The sequence below is a fragment of the Lycorma delicatula genome, chromosome 11 (assembly GCF_047948215.1).
Source record: "Lycorma delicatula isolate Av1 chromosome 11, ASM4794821v1, whole genome shotgun sequence".
NCBI classification, from domain to species: Eukaryota; Metazoa; Arthropoda; class Insecta; order Hemiptera; family Fulgoridae; genus Lycorma; species Lycorma delicatula.
The window spans coordinates 19,118,039-19,140,660 of NC_134465.1; the positions used below are offsets into that span (position 1 = coordinate 19,118,039).

General features: G+C 32.0%; 1 protein-coding gene across 1 annotated transcript in view; it reads right to left on the reverse strand.

The window, feature by feature from the left end:
- Positions 1 to 22,622, reverse strand: part of LOC142332475 (fat-like cadherin-related tumor suppressor homolog) — a 240,445-nt gene that overhangs the window by 183,620 nt on the left and 34,203 nt on the right. The gene's annotated exons all lie outside the window — the stretch shown is intronic.

Genomic DNA, 22,622 nt, shown 5'->3' on the forward strand with positions numbered 1-22,622 from the left:
TTACCACTAGCAAAGCAATTTCTAAACAATAAGTCCTTTATTGTGTATCGTTGAACTCTCGGATCATTCGGTTATATTATACCGTTTGTAAATATTAGACTGTAATTTCCATTTAACGTACTACTCTACTTTAGAAATGTATATAAAGGAATGTTAATAGTTAAGTAGTTTTTAAAAAGCGTAAAGGTACATTTTTATCTACTTCTGAAAAAGTACACCTGAAAAACGAATTGGAAAAACAATATTAAAATTTATTAATACAGAAAAAAAGATTTATAATTAACAAAAAAAAAAAAACTAGCAAGGATACACATACATAACTTTTCCAACTATTAATAATAAAAATTAAATAGAGCAAAAAAAAAACAGTATGGATTTAAAGTTTTTATTTTTTGTTTTCATTCATTTGACTGGTTTGGTGCAACTCATCAAAATTCCCTATCTAGTGCCAGTCGTTTCATTTCGGTACACTCCCTACATCCTACATCCGTATCAATTTGTTTTACATATTACAAACGTTACCTGCCTGCCAATTTTTCCCAAATATCTGTCCTTACAATATCAAAGCGACTATTCCTGGATGCCTTAATACGTGGCATATAAGCCTGTCTCTTATACTAGCTACATTTTTCCAAATGCTTCTTTCTCCATCGATTTGCCGCAACACTTCTTCACTTGTCACTTTATCTACCCATTTGATTTTTAATATTCTTCTATAGCCCATATTTAAAGAGCTACTAATCTTTTCTTTTCAGGTACTGCGATCGTCCAAGTTTCACTTCCATATAAAGCTACCCTCCAAACATATACTTTCAAAAATGTTTCCTGATGTTTAAATTAATTCTTGATGTAAGTAAACTATATTTCTGACTGAAGGCTCATTTCGTCTGTGCCACTGAGTAATTTATATCGCTCCTGCTTCGTCCATATATACTATTTCTACTTCTCAAATATCAAAGTTCTTCTACCTCCATAATTTTTTCTCTTTCTATTTTTAAATTCAGTACATTATTTCTAATTACATTGTTTCTATTACACATCATTACTTTCGATAAGATCTAGTTTTTTTCATACCGTAGTTCTTGCGTAGAACTTCATTCATGCCACTCTCGTAGTTTCTTCTAAATCGTTTTTACTCTCGGTTAGAATTACTATATCATCAGCAGATCGTAGCATCTTTATCTTTTCACCTTGCACCGTTACTCCGCATCTAAATTGTTCTTTAATATCGTTAACTGCTAGTTCTAAATAAAGATTAAAAAGTAACGGGGATAGGAAACATCCTTTTTGGACTTCCTTTTTTATTACGGCTTCTTTCTTATGTTCTTCGATTACTACCGTTGCAGTTTGGTTGCTGCATATATTAGCAATTATTCTTCTATCTCTACACTTGAACCCCAAATTTTTTTAAATGCTGAACATTTTATTCAAGTCTACGTTTAAAGGTAGGAATAAAAAAAGAATTTACTGAAATTATTTATATATAGGATAATCTTAAGAACTTAGATTAAATAAAGTTTTCTCTAAATCTATCACCCCTTTCAACAAAGAGTAAAATACAAAAAAGAAAATTTTCAAAATGATTTTCCGAAATTTAAGTCCGGGTCAAAAAAAAAATCATGGAGACATTTGTTGAGAGGTCTATAAAAGAAATAAAAAGTTTGGAAAATTAAAATCAAAATATTTACACGAAAGATAGATAGAGCAAAATACATATATTTCAATTATAAGAGAAAGAGGTTCATTTTTGAAAAAAAATTTATTGGATTATTTACATTTACATTGAAGGTAACAAATTTCCTTTTTCTCTAAAATGATTCGGAAGAAAATCTAATTTTCTTTTTTTCACGATATCCCCCCACTTCCTTAAAGAATTATGAAAAAGAATTATACGATCAATGTAGAAATAGATCTGCGCCAAATGCGAAGAAAATTGTTCAGTCGATCCTGAGATAGTCCAAAAGCAGTGTGACAAACATACTGACGCAGATTCATACGAATACGTTGTTTTTTTTTGGTCTACAGGGATTAATTGGACCCTAAAACGTAAAGATTTTAAAAACCCCGATACTCCATTTTTTTACACGATCACCATACTTTCCCCTTTAATATGGCAATTTTAGCTATATTTGCCGGGAAAGTAAAAAACTAAACAAATTATCACAAATGGAAAATCAAAAGGAAATTTCAAGGTATATTATAAAGTAATTGACTTTTATTAATCAAAGTATTACAATGGATAAACAGGAGTGGATTTCAAGCCTAAAAATTTTAATAATTACGTAGATAAAGTAGCTCGTTAAAAGATTGCATCAAAATTTACCTATCAAATTGTAAATACAGAAACAGTTACATACTACGTACGTAAAAAAAAGGGGACTTGATGTGGTAAAGTTTATATTTTGATGTACTACAAGAGACCCAGCCAGGGTTTTCCTGGAAAGGTGACTCAACTCAACATTATTAATTTAAAGTAACATTAAACTTTTGTAGTCATTAACGTTAAAATATGTCGGTAGAATTAAGTGAATTACTCTCAATTTTCTTGAATTCCGTTATAAACTGGAAAAGATTTATTGAACTTTGTTTAGACCGCTGACATTGTAAAATAATTTACACCTTCTCTTTGCAAGATGTTACTCCAGAGACATTTCTAGGTATTGCGGGATCATCAGCTTGAAAGAAATGCAGTTAAAGGTCGGAAATCTCGCTTATAAAATATATTTTTTACACTGTAATTAAATACATGAATTTACACACACACACACAAACAAACAAACAAACACGTCGTCACACGAGATGATGGATATACGAAAACTATCGTATATGTTATGATACAAGAAAAAAAGGGCAGTCATAAAGTTTTGCAAATAAAACCATAGACCATTTTTCAAATGACCACTATACTTTCCGCTTTAATTTCACCGGTAAAATAAAAAAAATTCGGAACTATATTGGAAGTGTTCGAAAAGCTAAAAAACTATGAAAAAAAAACACTGGTGTAGCTCTTCGTTTTTCCCCCTTATTTCCCAATATTCAATTATTAAATACAATATTTTATCATTTTGAAATGTATAACCGATTTTATTTTTTATATGTATACCCTTTATAAGCGCGCAATTGTTCGTTATAGCCCTTTTATCGGCCACAACGAACAAATTCATTTATTTCGTGGAAAGTTGTCACAATACTGTTGGATTGTACTATGTAAACGGTTTATTAAATGGATCGTACTACACGATTAGAAAGAAATTTAAATAAAACATTATCAATAGGAATCTTTTGTTACGTTTACTTTAAATTAATCGATCTTTAATGGACATAAAAAAAATCTCCTCCTCTATGAATCATGAGACCTTGCCGTTGGTGAGGGGGCTTGAGTGCTCAGGGATACAGAGTAGCTGGACCGAAGGTGCAACCATATCGGAGAGGTATCTGTTGAGAGCCAGACTAAGGAATGATTCCTGAAAGAGGGCAGCAGCTCTTTCAGTAGTTGTTAGGGGCGTGAGTCAGGACGACTTAAACGGCCGTATCAACATCACTCAGTCCTCTGAGTACTGCGCAGCTGAAAGCAATGGAAAACTACAGCTGCTTTTTTCCAAGAAAATGTGGCTCTTTGCATTTTCACATAGCAATAATGGAGGCGCCTTCCTTGATAAAATATTCCGGAGGTAAAATAGTCCCCCGTTCGGATCTCCGGGTGGGGATTACTAAGGAAGGGGTCACCAGAAAATTAAAAAATAACATTCTACGAGTCGGAGCGTGGAATGTTAGAAGCTTAAAAAAGGTTGGTAGGCTAGAAAATTTAAAAAGGGAAATGGGTAGGACAAATGTGGATATAGTAGGAATTAGTGAGGTTCGGTGGGAAGAGGAAGGCGACTTTTGGTCAGGTGATTTTAGAGTAATTAACTCAGCGTCAAATAACGGGCAGGCAGGAGTAGGTTTCGTGATGAACAAGAAGATAGGGAGGAGAGTGGAGTATTTCAAAACGCATAGCGATAGAATCATTGTAATAAGGATAAAATCAAAACCTAAACCGACAACGATTGTTAACGTCTATATGCCTACAAGCGCCCATGATGATGATGAGGTAGAGTGTGTATACGAAGAGATTGATGAAGCAATTAAACACGTAAAAGGAGATGAAAATTTAATAATAGTTGGAGATTGGAATGCAAGCATTGGAGAAGGCAAGGAAGGAAATATAGTGGGTGAATACGGGCTGGGCAAAAGGAATGAAAGAGGGGACCGACTTATAGAGTTTTGCACGAAGTATAATTTAGTAATTGCCAACACCCAATTTAAAAATCATAATAGAAGAATATACACTTGGAAAAAGCCAGGCGATACTGCAAGGTATCAGATAGATTATATCATGGTTAAGCAAAGATTTAGAAATCAACTCGTTGACTGCAAAACTTACCCTGGAGCAGACATTGATAGCGACCATAATTTGGTGATAATGAAATGTAGATTGGGGTTTAAAAACCTGAAGAAAAGGTGTCAGATGAATCGGTGGAATTTAGAGAAGCTTGAGGAAGAGGAGGTAAAGAAGATTTTTGAGGAGGACATCGCAAGAGGTCTGAGTAAAAAAGATAAGGTAGAAAATGTAGAAGAAGAATGGGAGAATGTTAAAAAGGAAATTCTTAAATCAGCAGAAGCAAACTTAGGCGGAATAAAGAGAACTGGTAGAAAACCTTGGGTTTCAGACGATATATTGCAGCTGATGGATGAACGTAGAAAATATACGAATGCTAGTGATGAAGAAAGTAAAAGGAACTATCGGCAATTAAGAAATGCTATAAACAGGAAGTGCAAACTGGTGAAAGAAGAGTGGATTAAAGAAAAGTGTTCAGAAGTGGAAAGAGAAATGAACATTGGTAAAATAGACGGAGCATACAGTTCGTTTTTTTTTACTTTCCTAGTAACATATCTCTTATGCTGAAAGAATAAAAGTACTGTAAACAATAAAAAATGGAGTACGGGTTTTTCCATTTCTCGATTTCATGACCGACGGACCTCCTCAAAAGCCCCCAAAAAGTGAGGGGAATGTTGTGTACTTGTGTACACGTACGTACTTGTATTGGATTTGAAGCATAATACCTTTTGATTGGATAGACCGTTTTTGAAGAAATTGGATACAGAGATTCTTGTATACGGGGCAATTTGTTGATAAATCTTTGGGGTCAATATCTCCGTGGATCGGGATAGATAGATTTTTGGGGGTAAATTTTCTCGAAATTTTACAAACATATCGCCATTTTATATTAAGCTCGGTATATGCATGCGTGCTTATTTAGCTATTTATAAAAAAAAAATTGCCACAAAATATCCCCTTCTCCAAAATCGAAAAAGCTATCTTTTTTTTCGAATGGACCATCTAAAGATCACGTTGCACAGCTTTAGACTTCTTTCTCCTTTTCCAAAAATGTTTCATTATTTCCCTGTGTTTTTCTCTTCTCTCTTTACTTTACTTTCCCCTTAAGTTTTCTGCTTTTCTGGAAACTTAGACTCATCTATTACTTTTCTAAAGGTGTTTCTATTTTAAATTATTTCTTCTGAGATATTTAATATTTTTAGTTTTTTCAACTTCTTTAAACCACGCAATTTTTTTTTTTTTGTTCTGAAAGTATGTAACTAACCGCTTAGTAGTCTGTTCTCATCCACTCTGTATAGATTTCCATAAAATGTAAGTCTTATTTTTCTTATTGTATTTCTATTATATCCAAATTTCTGTAAATGTTTTCTGATAGTTTAAACCTATTTTCTCCACTAACGATTTTAGAGCCGTGAATTTTTCTTAATGTTTCAGAAAAATATATTTCAAATTTATTCTTTTTATTTATTGCATTTATTTTTTTTTTTGTTTAACGAATATTTTTTATTTTTCCCTAGGGATACTAGTACAACTGGCTTCAAAAAAACGAAAAAAAAAGTTTATATTGGGGTTGGAGAGCCAATCAAAGTTTAAACCTATCAATTTTTTTTAAATTAAAAAAAAAATTGGTTTATTTAAACAATCTTTTTTATTTAAAAAATAATATTATCGATTTATAAATCCAATTTGAAGCCTATTTGGCCTTACGGGCTCGAATTGTAGTGTACAGTAAGCAACTTCAATATTTATACGAACGCTACCAGATAAAAACACTCGCGTTTTCCCAAATCAGCTGATTTAGAAGTCGAGAGTTCCAGCGTTCAAGTCCTAGTAATGTCAGTTATTTTTACACGGATTTGAATACGAGATCGTGGAGACCGGTGTTGTTGGGTGGCTGGGGTTTCAATTAACCACACATCTCAGGAACGGTGGAAATGATACTGTACAAGACTGCACACTTCATTTACATTCATACATATCATCCTCATTCATCCTCTGAAATATTATCTGAAAGGTAATTACCGGAGGCTAAAGAGGAAAAATAAAAAATAAAGAAGACAAAAACACTGCGAGAAATGCTAAAAATTCCCTGGTACATAAGCAATAACCTCGCGTATTATGATTTTAAATTGCGAACCCTTCGACAGGAAATCTCTCCGGCCATCCTACGATATCAAAATCGTTTGGATAGGCACCCAAAATCTACGGCAGTCGATTTATTGGATAACACAATCAGTGACTTTTCAAGACTGCTGAGAAACGATATTCGTGATTTGGTTTATCGTTTCAATTAGGTGACTTTATAGTCAGGCCATACGGAGCGCTCTTTTATTTCGTTATTAAGTCATAAACCACAGGTCTGCGGCTACTTAATGTCGGTTTAAGTAGATCTTATTTACTTACTGTTCAATTCTCTTACTCAACAGATTGTAAAGTCGCTATGACGTTATAATAAAAAAATTAAACAATGATAACTTAACAGTAAAACTTCATCGTAAATTACCTCTTTCCCAAAAATGAAAAAATAGATTACTTTTTCACGCATCATTATTTTTCAAATATAAAAGAATAAATAAACCGGTGCCAGAAAATATATTAAAATTTTGTAATCTTTTATTTGTTATAATTTTTTAATACGATGATATATAATGAGGATCCTTTATGAAGACTTCGGACGAAGCCGGGTTGAACTACTAATAAAAGAAGAGAAATTGTTAATGCTCATACGTATGAAATAAAGCAATTTTAACTGTCTTGTCATTTAATTAACCTTCAGAAATTGAACAAACATATTAAACAAGTTTTTAATAAATAAAAAATAATAATAATAAAAACTGTATTAATTGATGGTCGACGGGGCTGTTTAGTAAAGAGAAATGTATAACAGACATAGAGACGAACAATTTATAATTATAATAATGTAGATGACAATGGATATAACAAGGCAAATTAATTAGGAAAATGTACAATTGTATACATATTGTATATTGCTGACTGTCGAGTAATACTCTGATAATCATAATATAGCGCCAGTTATAGTAGTCATTTTAGCTGGCTGAATAACTGCCTAATTTATTATCTTTTTTTTAATGTTATTTAATTGGTAATCCTTGTAATAAGCTGTCTACACAATGCAATATTGTAAAAAAGAAGATATTCATAATCAGGGACGATTTTAAAATTTTTCTGTTATATTAAGTAAATTGGAAAATAACTTTTTTAATGGGATGAATTAATATTGTAAGAAAAAATCAGTGAGATTTCTAATCTAATAATAAAATGAAAAAAATTAAATTAATATATATATATATATATATATATATATATATATATATATATATATATATAAACAGTATTCCCTGTCACGGTTTCACCCACGCTATACGCGTATTAAACAAAATGGAAAATATTTTTTTTTTTATAATAAAGTGTGGGTTGTTGCTTTCAGAGTAATAACTATTCAACATTTACGGGATAAAATAAAAGGTTTAGATAAAATATGTGATCCCAACACAAAATTTTTAATGAGATTAGGACATGGAAGAAAAACTCGTTTGAAAATTACTTTAAACCCAGCACAGCAAAGTTCAGGAGTTTCATCCCGTTTTTGGAATTGAAATAATTACAAATTTTCATCTCGCAAAAATATTTCATAATCTTCAAATTCTACACTTCAGGGTGATAAACAAAAGCCGATTTGAGAGTTAATATATTTGTCAAATGTTGAACTCGATTTTGAGACTAGAATATATATTGTTCTTCACGTCTTTTAGAACGCTCTTTTCGTTTCTTTTCCCGTTTCGCCTCCGGAAATTACCGTTATGGCAGTACTTCTTCAGAGAACGAATGAGAATGATATGTATGAGTATAAATGAAGTGCAGTCTTGTATAATCTCAGTTCGACCGTTCCTGAGATGTGCGGTTAATTGAAACCCAGCCACCTGAGAACACCGTTATCCACGATCTAGTATTCAAATCCGTATAAAAGTAACTGCCTTTACTAGGACTTGAACGCTGGAACTCTCGACTTCCAAATCGGCTGATTTAGGAAGACGCGTTCACCACTAAACCAACCCGGTAGGTTTTCAGAACTCTCTGGTGTGACATATTCACGTTGTCTACGATCATAAATTCATGTAGGCCAAGAAGTTCTTCCAATCTGTAATCTCGTCGATCTAGGCATTATAAAAATATTAATCTATGCTAATTACGTGTATGTCTTACCCTGATGGAATATTTTAGTGCAGGATATAAAATTCAACAGAATGAATCTTACTCGAATGAGAATGAATTCTCCCGGGTTGCCGCCAATTTTTTTTTTTTTAGCTTACGGGACGACTGTTAGGTATTACTTCACAGGATTAAATGAAATGACAATTTTGCAACGTGTGAAAATGCCTTGCCTTACGACAATTCGAGCATGGGACCTCTGGAAAAGAGGCTGAAACGCTACCATTCGAACCACAGAGGCAGGCAATGACATTAAACTTAATAAAATAATATATTTCTGAAGAAATCCACATCGATATTAAATACTCCCTCTAACCATCAAACCTTTATTATATATATTTACATATTCAAAATTAATTAAGAAAGGCTGAATCATTAAAAAATTACTGATTCGAAGTAACGTAACTCTAAAATATTTATAAATATACAACGTTTAAATTTTAATTAATATAATTGTTTTTGGGGATAGAGGTCATCCGTAATATGTATTTTAATCTTGCAATTAAAATATATGTATATAGTTGTATTTACAACTATACGTACTTACATGAAAAAGTATTTTTGTTTGTATGTTGGGTATAGAGAAGTATCATTTACATAAACTCAATATTGTAAAAAAATCGGTCTAGCGGACCTGAATAATGGATTCCTGCCGATTAAGAAGAAAGTAGTAGAAAATATAATAATAGGAGGAACCCAGAAAGGGGCTAAAAAAATCCTTTTAGTAAAGGTAACAGGTCCGTTTAACAATCGTCCTTTGAAATACTGCCCGCTGAGACACACGTAAACAAATATTTAGATGAGAAACACATATTCGATCCGCGAGAACAGTTACCGGACCAGATTAGGAATGCGTGGGAAGGAAAGGGTTCGGTCGATCGTTCTCACGCTTGGAGTTGGGTCCGACCGGCAAGTAAAGCGGATAGAAGTATAAATACTCCTTAAAAGACTAATTAAAAATCAGTAATATAAAATGAGTCTACACGAGAGGTTATGATGTCAATTACGCGAGGAGAGTCTGCGAAATGCGAGTCCTGCGAATCAGTCTCGGCGAGGAATTATGATAACGAAGAGGTCAGTGAAGGAGCCAATTTCAAAGTGAACTAAGTCAGCGTGATTAAGATGACGTCATAAAAGTTCGCTAAGTTACTGAAATATTATAAGTGAAAGAGATAATGGCCTAAATTTCATTCGTAAACTGTTAGGGTAGTTTTATTTGCGAACAGCAAAGGTATCTGCAACCCATCGGGTTGGTCTAGCGGTGAACGCGTCTTCCCAAATCGGCTGATTTGGAAGTCGAAATTTCCAGCGTTCCAGTCCTAGTAGTCAGTTATTTTTACACTGATTTGAATACTAGATCGTGGATACCGGTGTTCTTTGGTGGTCGGGTATCAATTAACCACACATCTCAGGAATGATCGAACTGAGACTGTACAAGACTACACTTCATTTACACTCATACACATCATCCTCTGAAGTATTAGCTGAAAGGTAATTACCGGAGACTAAACAGGAAAAAGAAAAGGAAACGAATTTGCCAGGAAAGAATTTGTACTATTGTCGTTAATACAAGACTTCTTGTTAAAAGTGTAAAGATTAGCGGTCATAATAATATCTTTTCTCAACGGGACTGAAATCTTATTTTTTTAACCTAAATATATTGATTTATTAATAATTATTAACCTCGGATTGTAAAAAAGTTTTATAATAAATAATAATTCAATAATAACTATAAATAAAATCAAAAGTTATTAGTGAAATAAAATTTTATATACTTTTCATTAAATGTGTATATATAATTTAATAGACGTACAAGAAAGTCATGTGTTGTCTACATCAGATTATTTTCATGAGTAATCTGAAAATTCCTTTATTTACCGTCAGTATCAATAAATTTATAAAATATCATAAGTGTTTAGTACCCGTGTTTCTGTCTGGTACGTTATGAATTATTTTAAATACAAAATATTTTTCTATTAAATATTTATTTTGCTATATCGGTGTTGATATTTAAAAATAATGTACTGATTTAAAAATAAAAAAAATACTTTCTCTAAAATTTTAACAAAGGAGTTACAGAAAGAACACAATGTAGTCATCAGCCTACATATGAAATACGAAAGTTAGCGATAAGTTTTAACTTTATAACGTAGTTATTACGTATCTGTTATAACAAAGTTTGTTATATTCTTCGTGAATCACTCTATATAAGTAATTTATTTTCCATTGATTGTTAATATTAAAAAAAAATCATTATTTTAGTAAACGTGTATTTATTCAGTATAAATAAACGCCAATTCCTCAGTTTTAAATTTTATTTTTTAATTTTTAATTTTTAATTTAGGATTTCATCACTTATTTCAATATATATATATTTGTTGCTATAATTTGAACGGTCCGAAATAACCTGAGATAAGACAATAATCAATTCCCAAAATTGTAACGTTAATGTAAACAAAGCTTTGAAAGGAATGGAAAGATTGAAGCGGTTTTCTATTCCCTTATTTACTGGACAAAATATACAATACTGTTGTTGTTGACTGTTAGAATCAAGTAGATCCCCGTAGGGGAAGACTTGATGATTTCGGTCGCCACACCATCTCAGCAGTTTAGACAAACTTGAAAACATAACAGTCATCAGTTTGGCAACTGTCAAGATAGTATCGATGCAAATCACTTAGTAGAATCAAGTATACGTACAAAATAAGTCGATGAAACTTTTAAGATATTTACGATTAATTAATTTCATAATAAAAAAATGAATATAGGTAAAAAAAATTAGTAACTACCATTTCGCTGATCTCCGTGGTGGAGCGATAGCAACCTTTCAACCGGATGTCTCGGGTTTGAATCCCGGTCAGGCACGCCATTCTTCATAAGCTACAAATTTACATTTTCACATTCCCGAGTGAAAGCTTCTTTGTAAAATTCTTTTTTTTTCTTTTTTTTTTAAATACCCCCAACATCCCCGGCCTCTACCGTTAGGCTATGCGCAGGAATGTCAGGGTGTCGTGGCAGTCGACTGCCTCCCTGTCTTGCCGTTTCTTGGCTTCCCATCGGGGTCCTCTCAGTTTCATCAAGATGCAGTAGCCCTCCCTTCTGGACGACCACTACATCCCTCCACTGAGAGGCTACCCTTCCCGTCCCTTAAAACTCTTTGTAAACTTCTGTGATGAATTAATTCACAGTTTCAAAAAACTTTTAGAGGTAGACAAAAAGTAAAATATATAACAATTGACGATAAAAAAAAATCCGATGTGGACACCACATGACTTAATATATATGCATATTAAATTGCATATATACAAGTTCTTAAAATGAAAAGTACATAAAATTTTATTTCGTTAATAACTTCTGATATTTTATCTTTTTTTTATTGTTATTATTTATTGCAAAATAATTGTAAATAATATGAACATAAGTACCGTTTATGATATACCATTAAAAAGCTCTCGATGACGGCTTATTACTGCAGCAAGAAAAACTCCAAAATCAAGATTTTTTCGATTTTGAGCTTTTTTGGACATTTTTGATCCAGTCGACTGCAATCAAAAGGGGAGTTGCACAACTAGATTTTACAACAGTCCTAAATCCACAATTTCATTATCCTACGGCTAATCGTTTTTTTTGAGTTACGCGAGATACATACGTACGTACAGACGTCACGCTGAAACTAGTCAGAATGGATATTTCCGTTGAAATCTGAAAACCGAAATTTTTCGTAATCAAAATACTTCCTTTATTTGGAACAAGGAAGTAAAAATAATGAAGAATATTTCATTTAAATAAATAATTATAGATTTTTAATGTTATTTATTAAACATATTATATTAATACTAATAGTTAAATAGTACAATTCGCGTCATAAAAAACCCGAATTGAAATTACACATTTCAATTAGATCACAGTACCGATGATGACCTTTATTTTCAAAAATCATTATTTCCACATAATTTCTATAATTACCATCGATTTTATACATATATACAATACGTAATAGAGAAAATTCTTTGTCGTATTTAGTTTTATAATCGTCGCATTTAAACACGTAAATGGCATATGAAAAACCATTTATTTAATTATCTGTAGTAAACTTAAAATATTTATAGTTAATTTCTTTTTCAATTCAAAGCTACTTTTTTTTTATAGCTTCCAGGATCACCGTTACATATTGCTTCAGAGGATAAGATGAAATGGCAATTTTGTAGCGTGGGTAAATGCCATGCCTGACCCAAATTCGAACCAGGAAATTCCTGATGAAAAAACAAAACGCTAATTTTAAGCTATCTAAAAACGATTGTAATCCGTTAAGAAAAATAAAATAATAATAATTACTATTATTATTCTGCCAATACAATAATATAAAATTTTATTTTAAACATGATAGACTGCTACTTAAAAAAAAAAATCCAAAATTCCTAGTAAAACATTTTTTTGTAGATATTTATTTCTTGGAATATGTTTTAAGTAAATTTATGATTTTTTTTTAGGAATCTGACAGTGATATATATAGTATAGTTGTATTTTTTACGTATCAAACAATTCCACAGATGAGTAAAATATTCCTTCAGGAACTTTGTATCTGTTTTAAATATATATTATTTCTAATGGGAAAACGATTTTTATTGCAGGATATATTGTTAATCTGGTAAAAGTTAAATTGTTGTTCAATAATGTACTGTTCCCATTTGGGTAAAATTCCTGGATTTATTCAAGGATTAGGAAAAGAGGAACGGGTGCTTATAGCCTGAGGGAATATTGAACTTTTCTTTGGGTGGAGTTACGTGTCCCGTACAGCGTATCTCTAAGGGTAAATCCGCAGTTCCTTACATCCACAAAAAATAAAAAAAAAACCATTACTACTAGTTAAAACAGTAATAAAATCTATTTTTATAAAAATAAAGATTAAAAACTGCGGGACAGATTTAATTTTTTGTCTTTTTACTTTTTGTAATAATCAACTTATTTTCTTTATTTCCGGGACCACCGTTAGGTATTGCTTCTGAGAACGAGACGAATGTTAATTTTTATAGGACGTGTAAATGCCATGCCTGACCGGGATTCGAAACCGGGGTCCTCCGAATGAAAGGTCGAGTCACTACCATTCGCGTCACAGAGGCAGGCAAATATAATCAAATAAATAATCAGGTTTATAAACAATGAACTACACTTAATTGGATACAGAATATAAAAAATTACATTTTTCAGAAAATTTTTGTAAAAGAATTTTTTTTCCAAAAAAAATTTCATTTTTAAAAGTAATTTGTATTGAATTTTTTAAATATTGAGGAAACTACATAAAACAACCAACTTCCAATTTGAGAAAAAAAGAGTCACAGAAAACTCAAAATTGAGAACCCAGCTTTATTTAAAAAAAACAAAAAAACAACTTCCAAACCATAATTGACGCTTACTTGAATCGAATTTAAAGAGAAATTAAGAAAATAATTTTGTTTGGTTTTAGTGTAGTTTTTTAAAACAATTTTATTTATTTTCATAGTTTATTTTATTTACTTAAACTCCAAATAGCCGACAAAAAAAAGTTCTTACAAGAAGGAACCTCATGTATAATAAATGTTCTGAATCTAATAAATGTCCAAGCGGAGTAAACACATCCTGTTTGTCCAGTGTAGAACTTTATTTAATAAAAATAAATTATTTTATTATAATACTCCTAGGAATTTATTTTTAATTTCCATTTGTGATGATTTGTTTAGTTGTTTACTTTCCCGGGGAATATAGCTTTTTTGAACATTAAATTGCGGAGAACGGTGATCGAGTCAAAAATGCAGTATTACGTTTTTCTAATCTTTACGTTTAAGGGTCAAAATTATTCATCTAGACCAAAAACGTCTGATGTGAACGCCCCGACTTCCTTGTACGCCTATTAAATTACATATAAACATTTTTTTTAAATAAAAAGTACATAACATTTTATTTAATTTTTTTTATTGTTATTGAATTATTATTTATTGTAAACCTTTTTTTACAATAGAGGTTAACAATTATTAATATAATATAATTAAATTTAAAAAAAGTTAAAAAAAGGAGATGAAGTCGGATTCGAACCGATGTGCCTTCCCCTTGTAAAATCCAATTATTTCATTAACTGCAATTTCAATTGGCTATAACTCTGGAACCGATGAAAATAAGTAACACTTATGATATATCAATGAAAAGCTCTCTCGATGAGGTTATATTACCGCAGTTAAGAAAAAGTCCAAAATCCAAATTTGTTTTGGATTTTGGGCTTTTTTGTACACTTTTGGTTTAGTCGATTGCAATCAAAAGTGGAGGTGCACAACTAGATGTTATAACAGTCCTAATCCAAAATTTCAACATCCTACGGCTAATCTTTTTCGAATTATGCGAGATACATACATACGTCACGCCGAAACTAATCAAAATGGATTCAGGGATGGTCAAAATGGATATGTCCATTGAAAGCTGAAAACCGAAATTTGTCGCGATCACAATATTACCTTTACATTGTTCAACGAAGTAAAACAACATATGTATATAGAAACGTATGTGTGCACTGCTTTTGGCCTTAGAGTATATCACAGGATTGACCAGACCGAATTACTTAAAATTTAAATCAAATATTTCTATACATGTGGTATTTATTAATCAAATATTTTTTTTTTCAAATAAAATATCAGAATTTTTTTCAAAAATATTCGGATATCATGAAAAAACCAATTTCGATTTTCTTCAGAGACAATTTAGAAAAAGCTTTACTTTGACAAATTTGTTACTTAAATTGCGTACGTAAATAATAAAAAAATTTCAAAAAAATAAATCCCGACCTCTTAAAATTGAAATATGAGGTTTTTTGTTGAAAATATTTACAATTTTTTCCTGCTTTATACATTATTTATAGAGCTATAAAAATATCTCCTGTTTTCCAAAATTATGAACTTTGGGCGTTAAACACAATTTTTGTTTTTTTTTAATTTTTAAGGTTTTTATTCAGTCAAGATGTATAACACCCAGTTATTTTTACGTTTATAAGAGATAAATCTAATTTAAAATTTTTATTCGCTTATGTTAGTATTATAAAAAACCTTTTTTTTTGCGCAGGAACAAGTCGTGGATGTATTATTTATAATGCTGTGAGTTATTTCATTTACTTTTCAGATGTTATGGGTAGGTAAAATATCATTCTCCTATCAAGTGACAATCAACGTAAGGTTGGGTGGCTTGAGGTGTTGCGAATTAATTTGTATGACAATATTAACTTTCTAAAAGTTTTACAGGAGTCTTTATTTTTTTTGTTTATTTTTCAGAGGTGAAAAAAAAAATTAAATTTAAATTAAAAAATTAAATTTTTTAAATTTAAATTTAAAAATAGTACCGTATTTACTCAAGTACAATAATAGGGTGTAATTATTATTAATCCCACAACAATATTCCAGAAATAATCATAAACGAAAAAACAGACTTAAGCTTCTTGTGCCGTATTTGGATTACATGATCATAAGACAGTAAGTACATATTATACCCAATGACAAATGTTTACTTTAAAAATGTAAATTTGTTTAATTATTATTTATTAAATTATTCAGTCTCTATGTAGTCTTACATTTCTTTATCCACTTATCCTTTAATGCGAATCGAAAGATTTATTGTTAAAACATATTACCAATATAAATATTTCCTTACTTAAAGTTTAGTTTTTGCTTAAATTTTTAATTGCTTTAATTATGATTTCCTGAAATCTTTGCAAAAACTTAATTTGAGGAATAAATTTCCACCAAAAATAGAAAATTGTTTTCACCAGAGATAAAAGTGTCAAAATATGAACTTTTAAAAGCTTCATAAACTTTTAATTGATTTAAATTTTTACCCTAAAAATATTTTCGCAAAATACCCATTTACAATACGCGGGCCGACAGCTTGCCCCTCATCAACTGCTGTTCTAATGCACCAGTCTGGTGTGTTTGCATTTAAATACAAATGTAGTACCGCGAGTGTGGCGGTACTAGCGGTGACGGTCGGCAGTAACTTTTCTTTTTCCTGTTCAGCCTCCGATAATTACCTTTCAGATAATACTTCAGAGGATGAATGATGATGGTATGTATGAGTGTAAATAAAGTGTAGTTTTGTACAGTTTCAGTTCGACCATATTTGAGATGTGTGGTTAAATGAAATTCAACCACCAAAGAACACCGGTATCCACGATCTACTATTCAAATCCGTGTAAAAATAGCTGGCTTTACTAGGACTTGAACGCTGGAACTCTCGACTTCCAAATCAGCTGATTTTGGAAGACGCGTTCACCACTAGACCAACCCGGTGGGTTAAACAGGAAAAAGAAAAAAAGGTCGGCACTAACTGAGCTAATGTAATTTCATAACTCGATTTAAAAAAAAAACCATTCTCAAAAGAAATAAAAAACAAATAAAATTAAATAAAAACGAATTAACTTTAAATCACCATCCGTACATCCAAATCTATATAAATTTCGCTTTTACGATCGGCAAACTGGTTTAGCCGCGAGACTTAACGTACCAGGTACAGAGTCAACGGGCGATCGAGTTCGAGACCCAGCCTTTTTTACACTTTACACTTTTACTTTTTTACACTTTAAATATTATTCGTTTATTTAATTCTACAGCATACTTGTAACATTGCAACATAAGTAATTAAAAACATTATTTCGGGTGGGGGTACGATTTTACAATGTTATTTTGAAATATTGAGAGCACTTTCGGATATATGAACTTTATTCCTTATTTCTAGCTCTAGAATGAATTCCCAAGTTATTACTGTTTCCTCCTGAATCACTTTGTAAAATACCTAGGCTGAAAGTTTGCCCCTCCCCAACTGCTGTGTCTAGCGTACTAGTCATTCTACTGTGCTAGCCTGTTGTGTTGGCATTCTATATACAAATTTATCAAGTTTTAGTAATCGGATGACGTCATCTGGTTAGATAATACAACAAACCCCGTACGCCCGTCCCCCCTAAGCCAGGGGTCAAATCTTCAGCTCACTTAGTGTAGAATAATACGTTTATAACTGTGATGAATTTTACAACTACGCTTGACTGATGAATTAATCACCACAGAAGCTTTTCCCGGGAATAGTAAAATGGCTGTCGGATGAAAAGTGTGATGACTGACCTACAATACCGAAGACAGAGTGGTCAATCCTGTTAGTTCATAAAAAAAAAGGTTTCTGAACAAAAACAAATGTAACCTACATTCAGGTTAGTAAATTATAATTTGTTAATAAAATCTCATCTATATTTTAAAAAATCTATTTATTAATTTCTAATGTAATAATAAAAATGCAAGTTTTAAATTAGTTCAAAATCATAATAAAACAATTTCTAAATAAGATGTTAGAAGATTTTATTTTTCTTTCATTTTAATTCTAATATAAAACATATTCTGGTAAAATTTAGGCCACCAAACTAATTAAATATTTGAAAAAAAAATTAAATTGATAAATTTAAAAAAAATATATATATATTTCAATTTATAGCCGCACCAACAATTAAAATCATTAGTAACTTATCAGTGTAATGTAACTACACAATAAACGTATAGACTTGAAAAGACTCAGACCGACTAATCCTGAGAGGTGTGGTTAACTGAAGAAACTCAACCACCAAAGAAAGAACACCGGTACCCACCGATCTAGTACTCAAATCCTAATAAAAACAAATACCTTTATTACGATTTAAACCTGAGAACTCTTGACTTTGAAATCAGCTTATTCACGACAACAAGATTACCAATAGACCAACCAGGTGTGTTAAAATGAATTTTATTTACTCTCACATGAAATTTTTTTCTTTTTTGTCTTAAATCATTTGACTGATTTGATGCAGCTCTTCAAGATTCCCTATCTAGTGCCAGTCGTTTCATTTCGATACACTCCCTAAATCCCTAACAATTTGTTTTACATATTCCAAACGTTGTCTGCCTGCACAATTTTTCTCATCTACCTGTCCCTCCAATATCAAAGCTACTATTCCAGGATGCCTTAATATGTGTTCTATAAGTCTGTCTCTTCTTTTAACTATATTTTTCCAAATACTACTTTCTTCATCAATTTGCCGCAATTTATCTTCATTTGTCACTTTATTCATCCATCTGATTTTTAACATTCTCCTATAGCACCGCAATTCAAATGCTTCTAATCTTTTTCTTTTTCAGGTACTTCAATCGTCCAAGTTTCACTTCCATATAAAACTACGCTCCAAAGATATAGGTTTTAAAAAATGTTTTCTGATGTTTAAATTAATCTTTGATGTAAGCAAATTATTTTTCTGACTGAAGGTTCGTTTCGCCTGTGCTGTTTGGCATTTTATATCGCTCCTGCTTCGTCCATCTCTATTAATTCTACTTTCCAAATAAAAAAAATTCCTCTACCTCCGTAATCTTTTCTCTTCCTATTTTTATATTCAGTGCTCCATCTACATTATTTCTACTATATTTCACTTTCTTTTTTTTTTATTTGTTTCGTTTTTCTTCTTGTTTGTTTACTTTAGTTTTGTACTTGTTTATTTTCATGAGGTAGTTCTTGCACATATTTTTCCAAGTTAATTAGACACAAGGAATGGAATTTACAATAAAAACATTGCATAATAAAAATACTTCTTCTAATGGCATCTTTAAAATCAGTTAAGGTAAGGTACAATATACGGTCACTAATGTGCTGCCAAGTATTTATTTCTTGATGATAAGCAAAACCTATAAAAAACAAAATAAAATGATAAACAAACAGCAGAAAATATTATTATTATATACTTTATAAAATGAACAAAAATTCTTTTAAAAAATTATAAAAAATAAAAACCCATTCGCTGAAACAACGAAACCTGTCTGTTGGTGATATCATGAATGGCTGGACACCAACAATAGAAAAAAAAACTAAATAAAAAAAAACAGTAATGTATGCATACAACCTACACCAAGGCCAAGCAAGTTCATTGAATAACAAACTAAAGGTATACTACTATCTCAGTTAATGTAGAATTGATTTTTACACCCGTGCAGTTATACAACAGTTTGTGCAATGTGCGTACGAGCGTTCAGATCCATAAATATAAAAAAAACCATAGTAGAATCAACACTATCTTTTTTTCTTGCTTTCTTTTACAAAAATTAATTTCTTTAACCTTTTATACCGTAAACTGAAAACTTTTGTTCAAATAAAAAACCTTACTTGAGTATTAAAAATACTGGCGATTCAAAATCGACTTCACAACATTAAAAGCATATAAAAATTTATTTAGATTGAGGGCTCATTTCATGGCAAAACATATCACTTTGACTCACGTAGTTCATTAGTACCGAAATCGACCACCAGCGCTGTTACCAATGTTGTTAAAAAGGGATATATTTACTGGTGCGGAACTTGCTCGCTGTATGTGTTGGTTCACGAATAGCAGTCGGCAAACGCAGTTCAACGTAATTTTCGTAGCGAGTACACGGTAGGGAGCCTTCTAGTACGCGTACAATTAACTCTAGGCACCAAACCTTCGTCGAGACAGTTTGTTCTGTTAAACATTAAAAATCACCAGGAGGCACACGCGTCCCTGAAGCTGCAGTGGAAAAACTTCAGAGAAAGCTTTCCATGTAGTGCAAAGAAATCAACTCGACGTGCGTCACGTGAGATAGCGATCCACAAACCACTGTTTGGCGTGTGTTACGTAAACGACTGCACATGAAGCCGTACAAACTAACCGTGGGTCAACATAATACGGATACGACAAATTTTTTCCCGGCAGTTTTGTATGAAATTGATCGATAGAATTACAGACAACGATACATTTTTAGTGCAGGGTCAAGTTTCACATCATGAGCAAGGCGAACACCCATAACTGCCGAATATGGGGCACCAAAACCCCTTATTAATCGTTCCAGCACACTTGTGATATCCCTAAGGTCATTTTTTATGCCGTAAGCAAGTAAAGATTGTACGGCCCGATCTTCTTCCAAGGTACAACCCTAAATTGTTTCGTTTATCTGGACATGCTTATCTAATTCCTCAGTTAGACGATGATGACCAAGATGATACCATTACTATTAGCAAGACGGGGCACCGCCTCACTACCCCCTAGAATTTCAAGATTATCTGGATACTCGATTCCCAGGTCGGTGGATTGGTTGTAAAAGTCACATCGCTTCCCACATTTGACCTTGCCAGATTTTTTCTTCTGGGGATTCATTAAAGATCCGGTTTATGTACCACCTTTCTCTCTTGTTGAGCCAAGTTTTCAAATTTACGGCGCAGAGGTAACACTCGACTTGCTGGCTACAGTCTGGAATGAAATCGACTTCAGGTGGGATGTATGTCGCGTTACAAACGGTAGCCAAATAGAACCAAAGTGAATATCGGGTGACAAACTTGATGCGTTTTTCTATGAAATGAGACCTCAACCGAATCTGTACGTTAGCTTAATAAATTTTTATCTTTTAAATTGTGAAGTCCTTTTTGAATCACCCGGTATTAAGGATCCACAAGAAATGTCAATCTTTAAAACTATTATAAAGAAATAGTATTTGGTAATTCGCGATCTGCTTTGATTCCCAGAAACAGTTCTGGGACTCTTAGAAAACATTCCGATGAAAAGAATATTCCATTAACGACTTATTATACAAACAATCGTGTAGAAATTTTGTTTGTTTAATATTTTTTCCATCCTGGATTTTAATAATTCAACTCAGGACTTCAATTCAAAACAGGCTGATTAATTCCCGGAGAAGAGCGAGGCAATCCATTTAAAAACGCAGTAAGTTTTTTCCGGTAGCTCTCTAACAAATTTCTCTCGAGATGAGGAAATGAGCGTTCTTGAATCGTGTATCCTCTTAATTCCCTTGCCTTCCGTAGAGAAAAACATACAAATAGAGCACCAAACCTACTACAGAACATTAATCCGTTATTGAATGAAAATATTTACATTTTGTTTGTTTTCATATAAAAATAAAAAGGGAAAAGTTTCCACCGACGATACAGGCTTGTTTCAAAGCTAATTTAAAAAGAAATACGAGCTACTGCGAAAAGTTACACTTAGGAATTAAAGGAAGATTGTACAACGCCTACCCGTGTTTAAACGATTGTGTAAATATTTTTTTTAGAATTTCAAGTAGATACATAACAAATTAAAAAGTGTCAACGACCCGTTAGAATTAAATATCCTATAACCAGCCGTCAAAATGATTTCTTAAAAGAAGAACATAAGTAAATATAATGAAAGGGAAGTAAGTGATACGTTCAGGATAATTTAATAAACTATAATTTTAAAGGTACGACTTAAATTCTAAAAGTAAAATTGTATCATAATAGCGTATTATTTAAATTTTTATAATTTAATATTAAACAAATTTTCCGATGATATTTTAATGAATGTTACCGCATTATTGGTAATATATCCTACATTAGTATTTATTTATTTAACAGGAGTAAACAGCGCGCAGTGCGTCTGCTGTAAATTAACTGACCGATCTAGAGTGCAGAGCTCTGTTCGTGTAACTTTTACATTTGGTACGCAATTCGGGGCCGCCGGAGGAAATATGCTCCAATCTCCTGAGCGAATGTGGGAAAAATTAGGAACATGGAGAAAGCCTTGAACGAACTGTCTTCTGGACTATGTGATTTTTATAATTTTATCGGATCCTATGAAGGTATATTCCTCATCAGTTACTCGTTTTCATTATACTTAGTCCATTTTCCTGAACCCAGTCTGATCGTTGATTTTAGCGTCCCTATGCTACGGATAATGAGACTTATAAAGATTGAATTTTCTATTTTTTAACTATAATAATAAGAGTAACGGATGAAATCTCTCTGTGATTAAGTCAAGTCTTTCAATTCGTCTAAATTACAAATATAGCCGGCATCCGTGGCGCGAGTGGTAGCGTCTCGGCCTTTCATCCGGAGGTCCCGGATTCGAATCCCGTTCAAGCACGGCTTTGCACACGCTACAAAATTGTCATTTCATCTCATTCACTGAAGAAATTCCTAAAGGTGGCCAGGAGGCTTAAAAAAAAATTATTTT